At 49.2% G+C, this 19,959-nt stretch overlaps 2 protein-coding genes and 1 pseudogene across 2 annotated transcripts in view; 1 reads left to right on the plus strand and 2 right to left on the minus strand.

Moving 5' to 3' along the window:
- The window catches only part of LOC139789283 (zinc finger protein 501-like), a 508,475-nt gene that overhangs the window by 121,849 nt on the left and 366,667 nt on the right, over nucleotides 1-19,959 (minus strand). The gene's annotated exons all lie outside the window — the stretch shown is intronic.
- The window catches only part of LOC139789149 (olfactory receptor 5P76-like), a 428,065-nt gene that overhangs the window by 113,627 nt on the left and 294,479 nt on the right, over nucleotides 1-19,959 (minus strand).
- Nucleotides 1,840-2,906, plus strand: LOC139789166 (olfactory receptor 14C36-like; annotated as a pseudogene).

Genomic DNA, 19,959 nt, shown 5'->3' on the forward strand with positions numbered 1-19,959 from the left:
TCCTCTGCAGAGCACAGCAGGGCTGAGGGCACTGCCTGCAGGCAGCAGGGCAGGGGAGAGAGAGAAGGGAGAGAGAGGAGAAAGGCAGCCTGGGCTGGGAGGAGAGCTGAGAGCTGCCTGGGCTAGGGGGAGAGAGAAAACTTCCCAGCCTCTGCCATGGTGAGTCTCTGGCTGCAGGGCAGTGAAGCTGGGCTTCCTGGAGGGGGTCTTCCTTCTCCAGCTGGCAGCCTGTGCCACAGCTGATGGGATCCTTCTGGAGGATTTTGGTGGGCAGGAGGAAAAGGTTTGGCAGAGCAGGGCTGTCCTGGAGCAGCATCAGAAGGAGAGGGCATGGGGCTGCCTTCTGCTGGGGATGGCTGCAGGGGCTGAGGGGGTATGTGCAGGCAGGGGTGCCCAGGGCTGTCCTTCCGAGCAGGGTCCTGCAGTCCAGGGGCTGTGTGCTGGGGCAGGGACTCTGCTGCCTGCCTTCCTTCCAGGGGCAGCTCTCAGCCTGCCCGGGGAGCTCCCTGGTGCTGGCAGAAGCTGTGGCTGGCAGGAGACAGGGAGCACAGGGCAGGGTCCTGGTTTTGAGAGGGTTCTGTAGGACAGCACTGCTCTTGGATCCAGATCATACCCAGAGTATTTCTGAGGGGATTTTCATATGCACACTGAGGTAACAGATTGCTGATGGAAAATTGGCTTTCCTCAGGCTGCACTGACACTTTTCTCTGTCTTGGAAGAGTGGAAGGAAACCTCATCTGGGGAGGTGAGATCAGGGGCTGTGTGTCCCACGTCTTCACCCTCCTGTGTGCTAGGAACCTCAGCCAATGCTATCAGCCTCCTTTGCCCTACAGATACATCCAGCATCACCTTCCCAGGTTTATCACGGTCTGTGTGACAGCACAGCCCTCAGCCAGCCCGTGGGGTCTGGGTTGTTGGGCACCTCCTCCTCCATCTGCTCACAGGAGAGGTGAAGTGCATCTGTGCTGCCATGTGCCCACCTCCCCCTACCCAGGGGCTGGAGGTGCCTGCCAGGCATTATCAACATCTGGGAGGGGTTGTGCAGGGCTGGGGGAGGGAAAAGCTTTCCTGAGTGCCTTTCCTCTGCCTCTCTCAGCTGCTCTTGCTGTTGATGTCAGGCTGGGAGCGGGAGTTTCAGCTGCAGGCACAGCTCTTGTGGCTCCTCCCATGCAGATGGTTTCAGGCAAGGAAGTGTCCAGCTGTGCTCTGCCCTGGGACGCTCTGGGCAGTGCAGTCTGAGGGAGGCTGGGCAGGGAGCTGACCTCCCTTCATCAGATGTTCTCATTCCATCCCTGGGCTGTCTCCTTGGGGTGTCTGTCCAAGCTGTGAGCTGCCTTCCAGGGGGCACAATGAGCCTCGTGTGTCCTGGGCTGGAAATGGGGTACTGAGACCTTGAGAAAGGGTCAGACACTGAGTGCTCTGAGCTGGTTCCCTCTGCTCTCAGGAGGGAGAGACAGAGACACAGCCCAGCTCCCCCTTCTCTGCATGCAGCTGCAGGCAATGCTCTTTGCTCTGTTCTGCCTGAGTGCTGCAGCAATGCTGAGGGGTTCTGATACCCAAGAACACTCTCCAGATGATATGGGGGGAGCGCTAAAAAAAAAGAAAAACAAACCTATCAAACTGCCTTCTGTTGTGAGGGTTCTTTTATGCAGAGAGTAGAGAAGCTGCAAAACTTTGGCTTCACCATTGATGTAATATGAACAATTTGCAACCTAGGATTGGTACCTTTGCCCACCAATCCCATAAAGCCCCTGTTGCACAGCTGGGACAACTCCTTGGCAGCCAGTGAACAGAGTCCTCTTTCACCTGACACAAACATCAACAACCAGGGTTGTAGCCATGGACTTCAAGGAAGAAAAAAAGAATGTGTGCTGGATGGAGATGGAGAATGGGAAACCGGTCATATTTTTCAAAGAATTGTCTCCTAAAATTTTTTGTTTCCTCTTCAAACAGCTCCCCATGCCTTTTAAAATCAGCAGATGTCCAACAGCAGCTCCATCAGCCAGTTCCTCCTCCTGTCATTTGCAGACAGGTGGGAGTTGCAGCTCTTGCACTTCTGGCTCTTCCTGGACATCTACCTGGCTGCCCCCTTGGGCAACGGCCTCATCATCACCACCATCGCCTGTGACCACCACCTCCACACCCCCATGTACTTCTTCCTCCTCAACCTCTCCCTCCTCAACCTGGGATCCATCTCCACCACTCTGCCCAAAGCCATGGCCAATTCCCTCTGGGACAACACAGACATCTCCTACAAGGGATGTGATGCACAGCTCTTGATCTTTTTATTCTTCATCACAGATGAGTTCTGTCCCCTGACCATCATGTCCTATGACCAGTACGTGGCCATCTGCAAACCCCTGCACTATGGGACCCTCCTGGGCAGCAGAGCTTGTTTCCACATGGCAGCAGCTTCCTGGGGCACTGGGTTTCTCACTGCTCTGCTGCACACAGCCAATACATTTTCCCTGCCCCTCTTCCAGGGAAATGCCCTGGACCAGTTCTTCTGTGAAATCCCCCAGATCCTCAAGCCCTCCTGCTCACACTCCTACCTTAGAGAAATTTGGGTTATTCTCATTGGTTCCTTTTTAGTATTTGGTTGTTTTGTTTTCATAGTTCTGTCCTATGTGGAGATCTTCAGGGCTTTTCTGAGGATCCCCTCTGAGCAGGGAAGGCTCAAAGCCTTTTCCACGTGCCTCCCTCACCTGGCTGTGGTCTCCCTGTTCATCAGCACAGCCATGTTTGCCTACCTGAAGCCCCCCTCCATCTCCTCCCATTCCCTGGACCTGGTGGTGTCTTTTCTGTACTCGGTGGTTCCTCCAGCAGTGAACCCCCTCATCTACAGCATGAGGAACTAGGAGCTCAAGGGTACTGTGTGGAAACTGGTGACACGATTGTTTTTGTAAGTAATAAAATCCCAGTTTTTTATGCATAACATTGATAATGTTTCTCATATAATTCATAATGTGTCTCATCACAGACTCAGCCTGCCTTCAGTGGCTTCAGATGATGGAGACTTTGGGCTCTTTTTTACATGTGATAATGCTGTGCAAAGAGGAATCTCATTGTCTCTATCATTTCCAGTTCTTTATCTTTCTTTCTGGTGTCAAAGAGGCTTCTGGAAAGGTTTTTTTTAAATAAGATCTTTGTTCTCTGTGCAATGAAACAAATAAAGGATCCTGCAGTGACTTCTTTAACTATGGTCCTTTTTCTAAGACTTTCTCTGGTGTTAGGGTTGGATCCAGCCACACCTGGAGTCCTCTGAGAAGGCGTTTAGAAGCAAGGGGGTTCACTCACGACTCAACGAGAGGCCCTTCCTCATTCTTTTCCCTGATCCCTGAACAAATCACTCCAACCCTGTCCTGGCTCCATTTCCACTGTCCCTCTACAAATCATGGCCTCATATCCCTGTGTCAGCTACACCAATTTTAACCCCTACATTTCCCTTCCACATAGTAACAGAGCAATCCTTGACATCAAATCCTATTAACTCACAACTTCTATATTAAAATTACCTCTTCCTGATATCTTTGTCACACAACAAAGGTCAGGATGGCTGGGTCAGAAGTCCATGTTTTTGTTGAAAAGATGTCAGATCATGGAACAGATCCTCTTGGAAGCCATATCAAAATGTATGGGGGAGAGGGAGGTGATCTGAGGCAGCCAACACAGCTTCACAAAGGGCAAACTGAACCTCACCAACCTCCTGAACTTCTGCCATGGAGTAATTGCAGCAGTGGAGAAGGGAAGAGGTGCAGACATCATCTACCAAGGCTGGATATGATCCCCTACAACATTCTCATTGCTTTACCCTATGTCCTATTTCTTAGATTCTTCCTGTGTAAGGGTTGGATCCAGCTGCACCTGGAGTCCTCTAAGAAAGAGTTTTGAAAGCAAAGTGTTTCTGTCACTCTGACCCTCAGGACTCAACAGGAGGGCCTTCCTCAGTCTTTTCCCTGATCCCTGAACAAATCACTCACACTTCATCCCAGCTCCATTTCCACTGTGTTCTACAAATCATTGCCACAGATCTCTGTCCCAGCCACTCTGATTTTCACCCCTACACGTCCCTTCCACATAGTAATGGAAAAAATCCTTGAAATTAGATCCTATTCAGTAAAACTTAATATTAAAACTTTAATATCAAAATCACTTTTTCCTGGTATTTTTATCACATGACAAAGGTCAGGATGACTAGGTCAGAAGCCCGTTTTTGTCTTGAAGAGATGTCAGATCATGGAACAGATCCTCCTGCAAGCCATTTCAAAATGTATGGGGGAGAGAGGGGAGATCTGAGGCAGCCAACACAGCTTCACAAAGGGCAAACTGAACCTCACCAACCTCCTGAACTTCTGCCATGGAGTAATTGCAGCAGTGGAGAAGGGAAGAGGTGCAGACATCATCTGCCAAGGCTTGAGATGATCCCCTACAACATTCTCATTGCTAAATTGGAGGGTGATGTGTTTGATGGATGGACAGTTGGATGGACAAGGAAGTGGCCTGATGAATTCATGCAGACAGTTATATTAAATGGCTCGATGTCCAAGGGGAAGGTAGTAATAAAGGATGTCCCTTCATGATGTAAAGTTACCTTCTAAATAGTACTGGATGTCCCCAGTACTAACTAACATCTTCATCAGTGACAGGGATGGTGAGATCAAGTGATTCCTCAGCAAGTTTGCAGATGACACCAAGCTCAGTGGCACAGTTGATTCAATTGAGGGCAGGGATGACAACCAGAAGGACCTGAACAGATGTAAGTAGTAGGTCTGTGCAAACCTCATGAAGTTCAACAAGGCCAGGTGCAAGGTCCTGCACCTGGGAGGAGGAAACCCCACTGTCAGGAAAGACGGGATGAATGATTGAGAGCAGCCCTGCAGAGAACAACTTGGGGATCCTACTGGGTCAAAACTTTTATGACAGGGTAACCCACCTAGCTGATCAAGGGAAGCACGTGGATGTAATATTTCTGGACTTCAGGAAGGCTTTTGGTACTGTCTGTCTGTCATGGTTTAACACTGGCCCGGCAATTAAACCGAGAAACAGACGCTCTCTATTAATCTCTCTCTCCTCCCTGATAAGAAAGGAGAGAGAATAAGGGAGAGAGACTTATGGGTTGGAAACTAAACTACACAACTTTCATGAAACAGTAATGATAAATAGGAAAAATTATTAAATATATACAAATATACAAGAAAATGGATACCACATTCCTCCCCCCTTTCCCCTAATAGCTCTCAACGTCACCACCGAGGCTTCAGGGCAGCTCTGGGAAAGTCCAGGCTGGACTTCTGGAGTCGGCAGCAGTTGGGAACTGGAGGCAGGAACACACAGATATGGGCTGGCACGGATCAGGAACACAGGCAGGAAAACGGACGGGATCCTTCCAGGATGCCGGGTGAAGGAAAGGAAGCAGGAAGGGCAGGCAGCCGGAAGCTGGAAATCTGGCTTGGCCCTCGTGATCCCTCAAATTTATACTGAGGATGACGTATATGGGATGGAATACTCTGTTTGGTCAATTCTGGTATCTATCTTGTCTGTTCCTCCCCAAAGGAGGGCTGCAGGTGGGACCTCTTTATCCTCCTGGAGGGTAAAATGTTTTCCTCAGAGCTGAGCAGTGTCCTTGGCTCTGCATACCAGTCTCTAGCAGTAACTATAAACATCAAGTGTTATCAGTCCTAGAAACACACACTGTCTGAGAAACTTGCTGTTAATTTCAGCAAGTGCAACTACTTACAAGTGACTTAGCTAAAAGCAAAAGTACAAGACAGAAAATCACCTTTATCCTGGCCCAAACACGGACATTCCACCCCTTATTCCATACCATTTGCGTCATGCTCCAATCATTACTATCTCTTATCCCTAAACATAACTATACACAAATTATTACTACCTCTCTGTGCTAAAATTCACTAAGTAATTCAGTTTATGATTGCAGATGTTCATCTATTATAGTAGATTTTCAAAAGAAGGAGCAATTTTCACAGTTCATGTCCATGGTCCACAAGTTGCAGGTTGCAGATGTTAACTTCAAGGAAATTACTGGGTGCCAGCCGATGGATCTAGTTCTGATTTCATCATCACAAAATACTCCTGAAAAACACTCACAGAACACTGTTAGTTTATGCAACAACTCACATAACAGTAGCTAAGGTGGGATACAAGTTCATGACTCCCAAAGAGTCCACGCATTACTGATTAAGCTAGACAAGCAGAAATTAGGAATTCTCACCTAGTGTTAGATTCCCTTGTGGTACACATTGTACTTCTCCACCTTTCATCATCACCCACCAGGTGTGTCCAGGCCCTTGAGTGAAAGCAACCCCAAGAATGGGTTTGCCTTTGCCCGAGGCAGGATAAACCCAAACTGTTTTCCCTAGCAGATTCTTTTCATGCACCACAGGCACTTTGTCCCCATCTACTGGGTGTAGAAGATCTGACTGAGCAGGACCAGCTCGATTGATGGAACCCCTGGTATTAACTAACCAGGTAGCTTTTGCCAAGTGCTTGTCCCAGTTTTTGAAAGTTCCACCACCCATTGCCTTTAAGGTAGTTTTTAACAGTCCATTGTACCTTTCAATTTTACCTGAGGCCGGTGCATGATAGGGGATATGGTATATCCACTCAATACCATGTTCTTTAGCCCAGTTATTTATAAGACTATTTTTGAAATGAGTTCCATTATCTGACTCAATTCTTTCTGGTGTACCATGTCTCCACAAGACTTGTTTCTCTAGGCCCAGAATGGTGTTCCGGGCTGTGGCATGAGGCACAGGATATGTTTCCAGCCATCCTGTACTTGCCTCCACCATTGTAAGCACATAGCGCTTACCCTGGCGGGTTTGAGGCAGTGTGATGTAATCGACTTGCCAGGCCTCCCCATACCTATATTTTGACCATCGCCCTTCATACCACAGAGGTTTCAACCTTTTAGCTTGCTTAACTGCAGCACATATGTCACAATCGTGGATAACCTGCGCAATAGCATCCAAAGATAAATCCACCCCTCGGTCACGAGCCCATCGATATGTTCCATCCCTGCCTTGATGACCTGAAGCATTGTGGGCCCATTTGGCTAAAAACAGTTCACCTTTATGGTCCCAGTCCAGATCTATTTGGAACACTTGAGCAGCTTCATCTGCTCGTTGGTTGTTTTGATGTTCCTCAGTAGCTCGATATGAAGGTACGTGGGCATCTACGTGATGCACTTTTACATCAAGTTCCTCTAACCTAGCAGCAATGTCTTTCCACAGTTCAGCAGCCCAGATAGGTTTATCTCTACGTTGCCAGTTGTTTTGTTTCCACTGCTTTAACCAACCCCATAAGGCATTTGCTACCATCCATGAGTCAGTATAGAGATAAAGTCTCGGCCACTTTTCTTGTTCAGCAATGTCCAAAGCCAATTGGATGGCTTTGACCTCTGCAAATTGACTTGATTCACCATCTCCTTCATCTGTTTTTGCAACTAGTCGTGTAGGATTCCATACAGCAGCTTTCCACCTTCGATGGCCTCCTACCAGATGACAGGATCCATCAGTGAAGAGAGCATATTGTTTTTCATCATCTGGTAATTGGTCATATGGTGGGGCTTCTTCAGCCCATTTTACCACTTTTTCTGGTGGCATTCCAAAGTGTTTGCCTTCTGGCCAATGTGTTATTGCTTCTACAATTCCTGGACGATCAAGTCTTCCTATCCTAGCTCTCTGTGAGAGTAAAGCAATCCATTTACTCCAGGTAGCATTGGTAGTATGATGGGAAGATTCTCTACCTGTGTACATAAAACCCAGTACAGGTAATCGTGGCACCAGGAGGAGCTGTGCTTCAGTACCAATCACTTCTGAAGCAGCTCTAACTCCTTCATATGCGGCCAATATCTCTTTTTCAGTGGCTGTGTAGTTGGCTTCGGAGCCTTTGTAGTTTCGACCCCAAAATCCAAGAGGTCGGCCTCGAGTCTCTCCTGGAGCTTTCTGCCAGAGGCTCCATGTAGGACCATCACCTCCATCTCCGGTGTAAAGAACATTTTTAATGTCTGGTCCTGTTCGAATTGGTCCAAGGGCCATTGCCTGCACAATCTCCTGTTTAATACTCTCAAAAGCAGCTTGTTGTTCTGAGCCCCCCTTCAGGCCCTTAAACCTGTGCAATTACAGTTCCCCGAAGGACAAGCGGTGACCGTACGCCCTTATGTGTTGCTGCTACCGGGACAACTTGGAGGGTTGGTTGGCAGGGAAGTTATGAGCCAACTAGGGGCTGTTCTTTCCATCCATGAACCCACCCAACCCCCTCAATATTTTCAATAAGGGCAAATGCAGAGGTGGCAGAAAAAAAACCACAAAAAAAAAAAAAAGCCCTCCAAAAAAAAAAAAAAACAAACGCCAAAAAAACAGAACAGGAGGAATTGTCATTTTTGTTGTATTGGTGTTTATTAGAACATATGTACTTATTACAATTGTCATTATAAGACACGGTAGTTCTTCATTTAAAAAAAAAAAAAAAAAAAGGGGGGGGTGTGGGATGAAGTGTAGTGAAATGAGGCAATGAGGCAACCAGGTGCCACTAATTACCAGGTAGTGGGCATGAGCTTGTGTTAAGCCCACCTGTGCCTGATTAGTGCGGGCTCCCACTGCACGTGAGCAGGATTAGGGGGCCAATAAAAGGTGAGGCTTGAAGCATAGCCTCAGCTCATTCCTGAGCAAGCCAGTGGGGAGGTTAGTGGAATCTGGAGCAGTAGCACCAAGCCAGGCTAACCAATACTGAGGGCAACAGGCTCAGAGCACTATTTGTGCACTTCTGCTGGAACACCTGTTGGACCTTTGAGCGCTATGACCTAAGAGAGGTTTGTCTCGCAACACCTGAGGAACATGGAGGAAATATTTGGAGTGAATCTGAGGCTTCTGAGACTGAGTTTGAATTTGATCTGGAATTAAGAGATGGTGGAAGCAAAACCTCCCCATACTGGTGACAGGGCAGCAGGAACCAGTGGACAGGGAAGCACAGATCATACAGTCCTGATGTCATTTATTAACTGAAAGAAGTAAGAGTTATGGAAAAAAAATCACATTTGGTGAAATATCACATGAAAGGGAATAAGGTAGAGATGCAGAATAAAAATAGGGCTCACGTAATAGTGAAACAGAAAGAATTGAAGAAAACAAGGTTGTAATTTGGGAAAAAAGTATCCCAAGGGGGCAACAGCCTGGCCTTGAGACAGTTCTGCAAGATGCCCGCAAGAGAGATGGGAGTGATGGGAAGGAGCGCTCCCCACAACTTATCTTGGACACAGCCTTGAGCACTGGGTAGAAAATCACAGACTCACAGAAAGTCAGGGGTTGGAAGGGACCTCAAAAGGTCATTGAGTCCAACCCCCCTGCCAGAGCAGAGTCACCTACAGGAGATCACCTAGGAACAATTCCTGGTGGGTTTTGAATGTCCCCAGAGAAGAAGACTCCACAACCTCCTTGAGCAGCCTGTGCCAGTGCTCTGTCACCCTCACAGCAAAAAAAATTCTCCTCGTGTCTATATGAAACCTCCTATGTTCAAGCTTCTGCCTGTTGCCTCTTGTCCTATCATTGGGCATAACTGAGAAGAGCCTGGCACCATCCTCCTGGCTCTCTCCCTTTACATATTTGTAAACATGAATGAGGTCTTCCTTCCCCCCTTCTGCAAGCTGAAGAGCTCCAGCTCTCTCAGTTTTCCCTCATAAGGGAGATTTTCCACTTTTCTATCATTTTCCTTCAGGTGCAGGCATTTTTAAGGGACCCTCTGGAACATTATCACTTGGAGAATGCTGCTACACCCTCTCCTCTGAACTACAAAGTAATGAAATATTTCCTTGCAAAAAAACAAGAGAGTATTTTTTATTAGCTGCACTTTGAAAACTTCCTCTTTAACTCCACCAAGAAAAATTAACATGCTAATGAGCTCTACAGGTTCTGAAGATGTAAATGAAAATTACAAAAAGGTAAACAGCTCTTTAGGACTTTTGAGGATCATTGCATGAACCTCAGATACTGAGAGAACAATGAAGAAATTTCTTCAGAAGTCAAAGTCAGGACAAAAACATCGAAGCACCTCAAGGTATCAATGGGTCCCACTGAGCCTGCCAGAGCTCGTTAATTAGGGCAGGTGCTCAACAGCCCCTGGGGGTCAGGGAGGTGGGGGGACAAGTCTGAGCCCTCAAAGTGACCAACAGGAATGGGGCTGGGAGGAGCTGCCGGGTGCACCTCCCAGACCTGGGGTAAGACCAAAGGTGGGACCTGGGCCTACCTGAACCGGACCCTGGACAGGAGGATTCCATGGAATGGGTTGGAGGAACCTTGAAGATCATCGAGTACCCCTCAGGGACTGGAGATACCTCCTGGAGGCATCTCAATGTACTTCAGGTACTGGAAGGTGCTCTGAAGTCTCCCTGGAGCCTTCACTTCTTCAAACTGAACGATCCCAACTCTCTCAGCCTGTCCTGGCAGAAGAGGTTCTCCGATCCTGGGATCATCTCAGTGTTCTCCTCAAAGATGATGGGAGGTGACTCACACCAGGAAGGGATGGATGTGGGTCAGCTGCTGGTGCAAAAGGGGAAAGAGTCCCAGCAGAGAGCAGGTCAGGCTGGTTCTGGGTGTGCAGGAGGAGACACACATGAACATCGTCCTTGACGACCTCCTTGGCCCCAAGGAGCAGGAAGGTCAAACTCTGACCCATGGGGGTCCGTTTTAAGGGGTTAGCTGCGTGGGGGGTCCATAGCTTTGACCCCTTAGTGTGGGGGCTGTTTTAGGGGTCCCGAGTTGGGGGCCATCAATTGGGAGTCTCTTTTTTGGGGGATGTTTTGGGGATCTCTGATTTGGGGGTGGTTTGGATGTCTGTATTTTGTGAGGATCTCTGTTTTCAGACTCTCTTCGGGGGTGGATATGGGGTCCCTGGTTTGGGGTCTCTCTTCAGTGTTTTAGAAGTCCTGTTTTGCCGATTGAGGATGGTAATGAAACTTGGACACCAGTGTGAAAAAAGTAGATGTGTTTTACTGGTGACAGCTAAATAATACAACCAAATAAAAAAATACAGAACAAAGCACATAAAGCAGAGAGATAGAAAATATACAGGGTAATGCATCAAAGCATTTCTACAGAAGAGAAAGGACAGAGATGAAGACAGATCCATCCCCACTTGCAGACATTTCCATCATCCAGATCCGCAGACCCTGGAGAGCCCTGGTTGCAGTGAGGATTTGGAGAGCCCTTCCCAGAAAGTGGGAAAAGCCTATGCCATCTATAGGGAAGGCATCCAAAATCCCTGCAAGGGGGCCCAGCCCTATATACCAAACACCCTGCAAGTCAGGAGGACTTTGAATATTAAATTATGCAGAAACACCTGGGTCATCTCCTGACCAACCATGACCAGGACAGGGCCAGTGTCCAGCGTGTGTTTGGCAGAGTTTCTTTAACATCCTCTCTTTCAAAGCATCAAGTCAATTATTTTTGATAGATTATGTTTTTAGTGATTAATACAAGGATACAATATCAATTTTATTTGATATGCAAGGATTCAATCTCAATTATTTTTGCTATTTCCATGCAAGGTGGTGTCCCCAGGGCCCCAGAGAGGGGCACTGACATTTCCCCTCCCATCCCCACAGCAGCTCTTCAGTGAGCAGAAGCACCATCAGCTGGAGCAGATGAAGACCATGGGCAGCACCAAGGTGGGGGCCTTGGGGCTGAAGGCCTCCACCTGCAGAAGGGCAGGAGCCACACTGTGGCACTGCCTGAGCTGTGCAGCTGAGGGAGCGGCTGAAGGACATCAAGGAGCACTCACTTCAGCAGCTCCCAGGTGAAGAGTGGTGAGCAACCTTGCAGAGCCCTTGCAGGCACATCTGGTCCCCGCACACCTAGGCACACATCAGGCCTTTGCCTGCAGCTGCATGCCTCTTGCACGCCTCGTCTCTGGCACATGTGGCCCTGGTGCGCAGCCGTGCACACCTGAGCTTTGCACACAGGGCCTCTGCGCACCCCCCTGCCCTGCTGCAGATGTGACCTTTGCAGGAGGCTTTGTGTGCATGCCCTTGCACGCCCCTTGGCCCTTGAACGCCCAAAGCCTTGCACACCCTTTCCCCTTTCTGCACACAGTCCCCACACCCCCCTTGGCAGGTGCTGATGTGGCACTTTTGCACATGGGAATGTTGAAAGGATCTGAGACGCTGGGGGAAGCCCAAGCAGGGCCCTGAAGGCGCCCCGGGGGATGATGGGGATCCCAGGAGGGGTCGGAAGTTTGGAACGTTGGGACCCCTGCCCCCCCAGCAAGCGCTGTGCATCAGAACAGGCAGGGGGAAGCAGGGCCAGCACTGGCTCCCTGGCTCCTCTCCACTGCCCTGCCCTGTGTCCGGCCCTCAGGGTGTCCCTGTGTCCCAGCCTGGGTGCAGATAGCCATGGAGGCCTGGGAGGGTGGCAGGGCTGGTGGCACGGCAGGCCAGTGCTGGGACTTAAGCCACCAGCAGCTGGACCACAGCCCCGGCGCCACGCTGGGCTGGAGCCTGGCAGGGAGCTCTGGTACCAGCAGTGGACAGCCGGGCTGCTGCAGCACATGGGGCAGCGGCTCAGCCTGTACCCGGCCACCCTTGGGCTTGGCCTGGCCAAGGAGTGGGGAGAGGTGGTCCCTTTGGGGAGCAGGGAGAGCTGCAGCGGGGTGTGGGGAGGCCCTGAGCCAAGGCAGGGGTGGGAAGAGCCGAGCCCAGCCTGGGAGCGTGGAGAGCCAGGCCCATGTTGGGAGGGAGGAGAGCTATGCCAGCATGCAGGGGAGAGCCAAGCCCAGCCTGGCAGCCAGGAGAGCCCAGCTCAGGGACAGGAGAGCCAGGCACCTCTGGGCAGCAGGCAGAGCCAGGCCAGCCCAGTGCCAGGGGGGTGGAGGGGAGACGAGGATCCCCCCCATACAAGTGACAGGGCAGCAGGAGCCAGTGGAGAGGGGAGCACAGACCACACAGCCCTCATGCCATTTAGTAATGGAAAGAAATAAAGATCTGGGGGAAAAGACTCAGAAGAATAATAGGGCTCACATAGAAGTGAAAGAGTAAGAATTAGACAAAACCAGGTTCTAATTCTAGGAAAAAAACATCCCAAGTAGGCAACAGCCTGGCCTTGAGACAGGCCTGCAAGATACCTGTAAAGAGAGATGGCAGTGATGGGAAGGAGCACTCCCCACAGCTTCCCACAATTTATCTTGGTCATAGCTTTGAATGCTGTGGGTAGAAAAACACTGAGTAATTATATTCATTGTATTAACATGTTAATGAACTATTACCGTACTGAAATACAGACCCATAGGCTAGAGGGACCCCTGCTAACAAAAAGCCCCTGACTCTTTGAGCATGGGTAGTGACATTTTTGAGCATTGCCACTCCAAATGGGACAGAGAAACCAGTTAAACAATAATAGAATCATAGAATGGCTTGAAGGGACCTTAAAGATCATCTAATTGCATGGGCAGGAACACCTCCCACTAGATCAGATTGATCCAGGCCCCCTCCAACCTGGCCCTGATCACTTCTAGGGAGAGGGCATCCACAGGTCCTGTGGACAAACTATTCCTGTCCCTTACAGCCCTAGGAATTTTCTCCTAATATCTAATTTATAAACTCAGTGTTCAAGTTTTAAACTGCCTTGGTATAGTGCAGTGATGTTTTGAAAGCAGTGGGGATCACAGGGGTAGCTCCTGTGAGAAGCTTGTGGAAGCTGCCACATTTCCAGTCCTGGCACCACAACCCAATGCTTCTGATCTCTCTTGTTCCATCAGAGATGGAGTCTGCAGCCTCCCAGAACTAGAGGTGCTCTGAAGAAAAAAATATTGCAGAATGAATTCTGTTCTTTGAGTAGAAGCAAGCAGAGTGAAATGGAAATGAAGGAGAAGGAAGAACCCTTCAGGGCAGTACCCACTAGGCTGGTCATTGTCCCCCTGAGTTTACACCTGAAAGCAGTGAATTAACAGCCTCTTATCTCCAGGGCCCACAGGCTTTGTGTTGAGGTTGGGTCAGCACTACCCAGCTGTGATGTGTCCCCTGCCCATGCCACAAGCCTGATGTCTCCAACTCCCCAGGACACAACCCTGGTGTCCCCCCCCTACCAACTTCCAACCTCACCCCCAGGGCAAGTCTGTAGAGAAGACCACAAGTCCTCAGGTGTCACTGATAATGAACTCCAGATGTTGCGGCGAGCCTTCTTTCTTTCAGGGACTCGGTTCTTCTCCGGGAGCTCTTTCCTGCTGTTCCTCTCCTCAGGCATCTTCATCTGCTTCTGACCCTGCTTCTGGGAGCATGCCTTTTACCTAGCCCTTCAGCCCCGCCCATTTCCGGCTGGGGCAGGCCCTAATTAGTGGGCACAGCTGGGCTTAAGCTCCCAGTTCATTATCAGTGACACCTGAGGACTTGTGGTCTTCTCTACACAGGTCCCTCCCCCCTGAGGCCCCTCCCCACCTTTTCTTCCTCCCCCTGCCGCTTCCCGCGATCGCGCTGCAGCTCCCGGGAGGTTTCGCTCCACCACCCCGGGGCTGCACCCACACCCCCTGCCCCGCAGCCAGGACCCCCCAACTGGTGACCGCCAGAGCATCACCCCCCCCACACCGGCCTGGGCTGTGCCCCCCCTGCAGGTACCAGAGGTGATGGGAGGTGATGGGAGGGGGGTGATTATCCCAGTACTGCCCAAACTGGGGGAGAGAAGCACAAGATGGGGAGGGAGGGGGATGGGTTAGAGGGGGAATCTAAACTTATCTCTGGGGTGAGGGTGGTGGGATTGGCCACACCCCAACATTTCTGGAGGGTGGAGGAGCTGTCATTGGATCTCCCTCCACCTCATCTGGGGAATCCCAATTCATCTTGGGTTGGGGGCAATAATAGGCCCCCAAGTCATCCCAAGTGTTTGAGGGCTGCAACTGGGGACCCTCAAATTACTCTGGAGCCAGGGGTAATGATGAGAACCCTGGAATCCTTCTGGGGAACTTAATAACCCCAGGGCTCAGGAGCCACAACTGGAGATTCCCAAAACATCTCAGGAGACCCCAACTCATCCCAGTGGATGACAGCTCATCCTGCATGTGGGTGTGATGGGGGAACCCCCAGGTCATGGTGGGGATTTGGTGCCACAATGGGGAGCACAAAATCACATCAGAGATGTCTGGTGGCATGTACGGAGCCCTAAATCACCCCAAGGTTTTTTGACAGAAATAGGGGAGAACTAAAATATCCCAGGGAGTGTAAATGCAAATGAATGATCCCAGCTCAAGCCAGGAGTGGCTCACAACCCCAGTACCCTGCATCAAACCCAGTTCCCCTCTGAGTTTTAGGTGCCAGTATAATACCTAAAGATGAAGTAAAGGATGATAAGTGGGTGTCTGTTGGGAGTTTTTTGGAAGAAAACGGACATGTGAGCAATCCTGACTAATTAGCTTTAGCCAGAGTGAGCTAAGGGCCTTGAGGCCCAGCTGCAAGGTTATTAAAAGATCAGCTATGTGCAAAAGATAAGGGAGTTGGCAGCAGAAAAGAAGAATAACAGGATGGGAAAGCATCGCATAGACAGCACATAAACAGTTGTATTTAACTAGTTCTGAGCCCGTGAGAAGAAGAAAGTTACGGCAGATAAAAAGGTGCAAACAGGATGCCTGCGATCAACAAAGCAGGACAAGGACGATAAGCAGTACCCTATCGCAACGCGACAGCAGGTGTGTGAACAGCAACACTCAGCCAATCAACATGAGCCACGAAGACGCCAAGACCATATAAATGTAACGCTTTGCTTAATAAAATTGAGCTTTGTTGCTAACTCATATTGAGTCGTCTCTTTGCTCCACAAGCCTGCACCCTCCGATAGGTGTCCAACTCTATGGGTAACCTCCTCATTCCACCTCACACTCCATTTTTACCCACAGAAAGATTGATGTAGGTTTTGGCTTCCCTCACCAAAAAAAAATCTCTCCTCTATTTTGTTACTGCACTATGGCTTCTTTCACAGACATGGGGTGGCTCGATCTGGGCAAAAACCTCCCTGGACCAGAAAGCTTTTAGTCAAAGTTTGACATTAGTGAAAAATCACTGAATCCATCCAGGAGAAAAATTTGACATTGGCCAGGAATATGAGAAAAGGTTTAGGATCTTCTGGGCCCATCTCCACCATCAGAAAATCCATCGGGGTGAGAGACCCCAGAGATGTCCTGACTGCGGGAGACGGTTTAGTGACAGCTCGGATCTGGTCCAATGGTGACACCATCACACAGGCACCATGTCCTACACCTGCCCTGACGGCGGGAAAGGATTTAGCAGGAGATCAGATTTTATCCAGCATCAACGGATCCATACAGGTGAGAAACCCTTTAAATGTTCCGAGTGTGGGAAGGAGTTTACCCAGAGTTCCCATTTATCCGAGTGTTGTGGAATGTTAGAGAGGTTTGGAGAATGTTGGAAAATATTCCTGAATATTCTCGAAGAGATAGGAAGTGCGACCCCTTTACTATGCCCAACCCCATGTTTGGGGGGCCAATTAGATCGGCCCATACTCTGGTGCTACTTGCACCAGGGATTCACTGTGCTACAGGTAAACACACTGGGTGTCCAATAAAAAGTTATGTTGGTGGCGGGGTTGTGGTCACGAAAGCACTATATAAGCGAAAGTTGCTGCGCGATAAACGAGAAGTTCGTTTATCAACCATATTGGTTGCATGCATTTTCTTTGCCGCTCCCGCAACTGGCGCCCGAACCGTGCTACAGGCCCTGAACAATCAGAAAGTCTGAAGAGCCTTGAAAAAGTCTGAAAAGTTTTGAAATCAACAGGCAAATCCTGCGGAAGACCGATCTTCACTAGGGACGCCTGGTGGAGGACCGAACCATCGATAGCACCAATCACAGCTCGGCAGGTAAAACCACTGAAACCAAATAACTTGGCTGGGTACGGGGGCTCCAGAAAAGCACCGAGAAAGCAACATTTTGGATGGCAATAAATTCCTCTCGACGCAGGCGTAGAGAGGCGATTCGCAACTGAAAGAAAAATGAACGAGTTCGTTTGCTGCTGGGGAAGGGCTACCGGTTTTTAGTCATAAAAAGTAGTAAAAAGCCCACAAAAGGCTCGTACAAAAAGCCCATAAAAGGCTCGGATTAAGGCTGCACCAAAATAATAAAGGAATATTTAAGCGCACAGAAAATAGAGAACGAAGTAGCCCTAGACTTTCTATTCTATTTCTATTCTATTCCAGACCTTTTTTATTAGTTTCTTACAGAAACATGCCATAAAAGATGTGGATTTTAAAAAAGATCCAGCGGCGCTTGTAGCATACGGCCGCCCATATCAGTTTTTTACTGACCCTGCTAACTTATTTGATGAGAAAGAAAAGAAAAGCTTAGGAGATAGTTTGTGGTATAAGGTAATAGAAGAGGATAAGACAGCTCGTAAGTTAATGAAACCGTGGCATACAATGATTATTTGCTTGCACCGTTATCAGACAGAGAAGAAAATTGCCGCTGTAGCTTCGGCAACCTTAAAAGGGCAGCCGATACCAGATTTGCATCAATTAGGAGTTGATTACGATCCCTGTCCCCCAACGGGAGACGAAATAGTTGTACAGCTTGCTGAAAATCTCCAGTGAAGTTCCAATGCAACCCGCTGCCCCCCCCTCCCCCCCCTCCTTCTGATGTGGCCTGTGCCGGCCATCTTGAGCCACGTGGCTCGGGATGTACGGACGGGACGGAAGTGACCACTTGCAGCGCCGGAAGCGGACTGAACCAGCGTCCGGAAACCCTATGTCCCGCGTCATCCGGCGAGGGTGGCTCCAGGGCTGGTCCCGACCTCCATTGGGCCCCGCCTTCGGCCCCACCCCTACGCTGTACGTCATTCGACGGGGACGTTCCCGACCCGCAGCACCCCTCCTCCTCCCCCCCCTTCCCTCTCCTTCCTCCGACCAGCCCTCCCCCCCCCACCCCCCGCCGCAAGCAGCCGCTTTTCAGAAATAAAAGCCTGCTGCATGGCATTACCGCACCTTAACGATTAATTGGTCACAAATGCATGAGGAGGCCCTTAATAATAAAGATTATGATTTATCCTCAGTTTTAGATACCCTGCCACATGTTTTCCCGATCATATATACAAAAGTTAATCAGGGAAATGTGGAGGCTAAGTATCACTTTTTAAATTGGAAATTGCTAACACAATTAAGAGCTACCGTAAATGAATGCGAGTTGCATGGTGAACCAGTTAAGCAAATGATAAGTTATATCTGGGGGTCAGGACTGTTGCTCCCCGAGGACATAAAAGGAATTATGAGAATGATCATGACTCAATCAGCTTTACTGTTATGGCAAGCCCACTGGCAAACATTATGTCACAGATTCGTAGACATTCCTAGAGAACAAAATGACCCCCTGTATGGGATAACAATAAATCAACTTATGGGTTGTGGACAATATGCTAATTTTGAGGCACAAGCAAGATTAGGCCCACATATAATAAGAGAATTCATGAGATTTGCGAGGGAAGCTGTGTGTAAAGTTAGAACTACACCAGTTGTCCCATCTTATATGTCAATTAAGCAAGGCAGAGATGAGCCGTTCTCACAGTTTGTAGATAAATTCACTGATGCCATCAACCAGGCTTGTGTACCAGATCAAATGAAAACTACATTGCTCCGTCAGTGTATCCTAGAGAATAGCAATACTCCCACGAAAAATATAATTTCCTCCATGCCATCAGAAGCATCAATTGAGGAGATGCTGGAACGGTTATCTAGAGTACCAGTAGGGACTCAGGCAATGTTAATTGAGGCAATACAAGATGTAGGGAAAGGTATGGTGCAAGCCCAGCAGCAAGCTCTTGCAGCCCAACAACAAGCCTTTTTAGCCCAACAGCAAGCCCACCAGCAAGCTCTTGCAATCCAGCACCAAGCCTTTCCAGCCTTAGCCCCGTTACGTCCTGCCGATGCCAGACAGCCGCAACGATCAACCGACAAATGTTTTCGCTGTGGACACAATGGACATCTTCGAAGGCATTGTCACAAAGCCACAGTCTGGTGTCAACACTGTAATACGAACACTTGTGCTACCGAAGTCTGCAGATACCAGGGAAACGGATCGAGCCGCGGTGCAAAGACCCCAACTGCGGCTCTAGTGTGCACCCTTTCGAACAACAGCAACCAGCCACTTCCACTCCCCTCCATCAACGAGCCACTTCCACTCCCTTCCAACAATCAACTACCCCCACCTACCTCCAGCAATCATCCACCTGCACTTCCTTTCAGCAACCAGCCATCCGTACCTCCCTTCGACAACCAGCCAATTTCCACTTCCCTTCAACAACAACTCCAGCCACCCACCTCCCTCCAACCAGCAACCAGTGGAAGCCTCAGGCTGGACCTGGCAACCGCAGTAGATGTGACTCGCAGTGACATCAAGCCCCAAAAGATCCCTACGGGTATCACCGATCCAGTGAAATATCAAGAAAAACCATGTGGAGCCCTTTTATTAGGATGATCGTCTTCTGGACTTAAGGGTTTGTTTGTCTTGCCAGGAGTAATAGACAGTGACTACACTGGAGAAATTTTTAATGTAGCTATGACTTGGGCAACACCTATGGTAATTCCAAAAGGAACTCGAATTGCCCAGCTAGTCCTGACACGACAATTAACTGATGCAGCAGCCGCCTCTTCGATTCATCACCATCATGCCCACAAATGTACAGGCCCTTGTTGGCCGAGATGTACTAAGTCAGATTGGAGCACGCCTGATCACAAGAGACCATTTTTATCAGCGGTAACTCCTTGGGCTTTCCCGATCTCATTGACATGGTTATCATCGTAGCCGGTATGGATCGAGCAGTGGCCGCTGAAGCGAGAAAGCCTCAGACAAGCATATATCTTAGTACAAGAACAGCTAGAGCAAGGGCACATACAACCATCAACAAGCCCTTGGAATACTCCAATCTTCGTAATTAAAAAGAAGTCTGGCAGGTACCGTTT

Source organism: Heliangelus exortis, chromosome W (genome assembly GCF_036169615.1).
Source record: "Heliangelus exortis chromosome W, bHelExo1.hap1, whole genome shotgun sequence".
Taxonomy (NCBI): Eukaryota; Metazoa; Chordata; class Aves; order Apodiformes; family Trochilidae; genus Heliangelus; species Heliangelus exortis.